The sequence below is a fragment of the Tupaia chinensis genome, unplaced genomic scaffold (assembly GCF_000334495.1).
Source record: "Tupaia chinensis unplaced genomic scaffold, TupChi_1.0 Scaffold000343_1, whole genome shotgun sequence".
In the NCBI taxonomy this organism is placed as follows: domain Eukaryota; kingdom Metazoa; phylum Chordata; class Mammalia; order Scandentia; family Tupaiidae; genus Tupaia; species Tupaia belangeri.
This window is the reverse complement of record NW_006159837.1, coordinates 212,966-216,865: the sequence shown is the minus strand read 5'-3', so window position 1 is coordinate 216,865 and position 3,900 is coordinate 212,966.

The window sequence follows — 3,900 nt, the reverse complement described above, 5'->3', positions numbered from 1 at the left end:
CCAAAAGAGAAATGGCAGTCATGAAAAAGATGTATGTGTAGATTCTAGAAATACAAACAACAAATATTTAAGATTAAAAATAAATTCAAGGGGAAAGAAATCATTGAACTTAAAACTGAGCAATAGAAATTTTACTATCATGAGTAAAGAGAAAAATTTGAAAATCAAAGTGTGCCTCTGCAGTTCTAGTAGATACTATCAAATAGTCTACCATGCATGTATGTAATTTGTCCCTTAAAGAGAGGAAATAGAGTAAGGGACGGAAAAAATATGAAAACAGAATGACAAGAATGATAGAGGTAAACATTACATGCAGTCCTTTTGTACTAAAAATAGCAACTCTAAGAAAATAAGAGCATTGCATTGATTGGATTACAATGAGCATGGGTGATGTGTGTTTGCATATGCAAGGAAATTTCTTAAAGTTACAGGTGTGTGCTCATGCACAGCTATCTGATCCTAGTGGATGGTGAGGACAGGATACAAGCACACTGCTGTGACAAAGTCCATGGAGATGAGCTAAGATCACATCAGTAAACCCTCAAATGATGGGAGGAAACTCACGAAATCCAACTGTCACCCGCTGTTGGTGGCAGGCTGTTCGGAGTGATCAGCCACCCAAGGGAGGCACAGTTTTCTCTCAGTCCCCATGTGTCTACAGCACTGTATGAGCACTGTTGGTGTCATCCCATGATGAGGGAGTTCCATAGCTTGCTCTGCTTCTCTAAGCTTAGAGCATCTCTAGTCACTGTTGTCCCTGCCCACACCCAGGGGAAGGAGGTTCCTACCATTCAAATCTGTTCCCCCTACTGAATGTCCTACTTCATCCTGGACCCTGAATCTGGCTCTTCAGCTGCAACGGGCGCAGCTAAGAAAGATCTGGTCTGGGACTCCCCAGGACCCCAAGTACACTAGGCAGAAGGAACCACATTGGGATTCAGCCAGTGGCTGAAGAAGAAAATGGAGGAGAAGGGATTGCAGCATGGCTATCCTCCCAGGGAGGTTATTTCTTACATTCCCTCTCTTTGTCTCTCTCTAGTAAGCAAATGTGCCCTATGGCAACAAATGAAAAAAAAAAAAAAAAGAAAAGAATAAAAATGAGCCGAGAGCTAATGCTGCCGTTATTGGTTGCGTAAAGCCGAGAGTTAATGCTGCCGTTATTGGTTGCGTAACTCTGAGTCCCACATTTCATGAATTTTATCTGAAAATGCCAGTTCAATAAAGAGAGGCAATAATAACTTGATTACAAAACTGATAGTAAAGAGTGACAGTATCTGGGTATTTTGGGATGCATTCTGCAGATGTAGGCCTTAATAAAAGTTAGGTTTAAGTTCATTAATAAGTTCAGTGGAATAAAATATGGTAGGCTGAGTATAGTTAACAGTGAATCTCAAAGAGTAAATTTTAGAAGAGAATTTTGAGTGTTCCCACTACAAAGTAATCACAAATGGCCGAGATGATTACCAAGGTAATTACCACAGTTTATTCATTAAACAGCATATTCTTGCATTGAAAAATCATGGCATAACCCTCAAATATGTATAAAATTCTATGTCAACAACATATACAAAAATATATTATTAACCAAGAATTTCCACTGAAACAATCAAACATATAAGGGGTATTAAAAAAATTCATGGAAAGACAAGGAGGTGGCATGGTTGTAAAGGCAGTAGATCCTACATGGCTGACTGCAAGATTTGTTTCCCAGACACAGTGGCCTGAAAATAACACAGGGCATGTGTGTGTGCATGCTCAGACTCTCAGTAAGAGAATGGAGGAGAAGGAATTGTGACATGGCCATACCCCTCACTTTACCTTTCCTCCTTTCTTTCTGGCAATCACAGGTGCCCTATGGCAAAAATCTATAAAAACAAAAACATGAATAATGTATATTATGAAAAACTTGGATGGATTTCCAATTCCTTTGTACCAAAAAACCCAAAATATCATACTCTCCATTTATGTATGTAGTTTTTAAAATCTTCTCCAATATTAAAAATATCATGTAAGCCTCTACTTTCTAAGTACTAAGAAAATGGTAAACCCAAAAGAATCCTCTAGAATGTGGTTCCAAAATGTTCCTGTCCCTACCATAATAAGAGCCTCCCTCCTCCCACACAGAACAGGGATGTACACATGGGGGAAGAGGGTAGGAAGACCTGTGCTGTGGAGGACACCGTGGCTTTCCCAAATTGCAGAGTCTGATGATCTTCAAATTTCCTGCCCCAGTTAGGATTCCACTAGGACCCTGGGGTCTTAATAAGGACCTCATGTATACCCACGCAACGACCCCAATCTCTGCTCATCACTCCATTTAAAGGAACTCTTCCCTCTGAGCCTGCAAAAGCTGCATGACCGGAAAGCACCTACCCGGACTCTGCATGACAACAGACTGACTCAGGTGCCCAACAACATGGCGATGCTCTCTCTGTGCAGTGCCCTGTGTAGGTATGGCCACAGGAGGCCCCTGTGCCCCTAAGCTTCTCCTCAATGCACCCCTGACTGAGGCTCATGCAAGGGCTCCAAGGACTTCCTGGGATGCAGAGGAGACTGTAGCTTGGTACCGTTCTGTCTGTCCCTGTGCCCAGACCTGCTTTCCTTGCTCAGTGTTCTGCCTCACATGGTCATGGCTCCAGGGTAGTAGGGCAGGTACTTTATGCTGATCCTGCAGATAATAACAGGAACAGCACTGCAATGCAGAGACTTTGCCCCAATGCCCAGCTCTCATTCTGTGAAGTCAATTTCAATCATGATGTTTCCAAATAACAAACAAGGTCTTTCATTTCTAATCACCTGAGGCATGTATATTAGGAAAGTTGAGTTAGATCGAGCAGGACACAGAAGAATAGAAAGAGAGCACTCTTAGAGCATCTGATACTAGAAGAGGCCAAGCCAGGGGGACAGGGGCCAAACAGCTGAGTCTGGACTGCGCTCTTTGATGATTCATTTCCCAACATGTTCTTGACCTCACACAGCCTTGAAGGGCCTCATCCTCCCTCCTCATGCCAGGAACCAAGGAAAAGGGTTTATTGGAAAGAGGTGAGAAGGGGGCCTCCAGTAGATGGAATCCCTATGGCCAGTGTCTCTGCTGACCTCAGCATGACAGTGCCTGAGGATGCTCTGGCTCAAGACAGGATGTCCATGAGGCTCCACCTTTCAGCTATGAGAGCCCAACCTGCCCATTGCTAGGGATTTGGAAAGGATACCCATACTGTCATGAGCAGAGGAAAACAGTGGAGAGGTTTGTGTCTCACACTTCCACGTGAGTCTGGATCACTGTGAGAGCCTTAGAGTTGTCATGCCAAGTGTGGGTGCAATAGGCAGCCTTTTCATCAGAAGGAGTCCATAGTAGATCAAAATCCTAGCATTGGTCTATGGGTCTCTGGACTCCAGAGCCAAGGTGCATGTCAGAATCTGAGTGAAATGTAAGCTGATTTCTGGGAGGGTTTTCTGGCTTCTTCTTGGACAGACACATCCAGAAGTCTCTGTCACTGAATCCACTGCTCAGGGTGTGGGTGAGTCTCACACAAGACCCTGGCGATGCATCAAGTCAGGGCGACAAAGTCAGCACAGGCTGGAGAGGGAGCCTGAAGCACAGACACTTGTGGGTACCAGGCTGGGGACCAGGGATAAGCAACTTAGGTTTCAGAGCCAGAAGGGCTGACAATGGATGGTGGTGTGGCCCAATTTCCTGAGCACTGTCTCTACCTCGGCAGAGAAGGGGTAAGGAAGAGAAGAGTCCAGGAAATGGTGGCCAGTAACTTTCTAAGATCCCTGAGTAGGACTGTGCTACCTAAGGACTCTCTTATTTTCTCTGGTGACCACAAAGAAGAGTGTTAACAAACTTTTTCCCTTCTGGAGACTTCTGCTTCATTCAGAACAACAGATGAAGGCTGG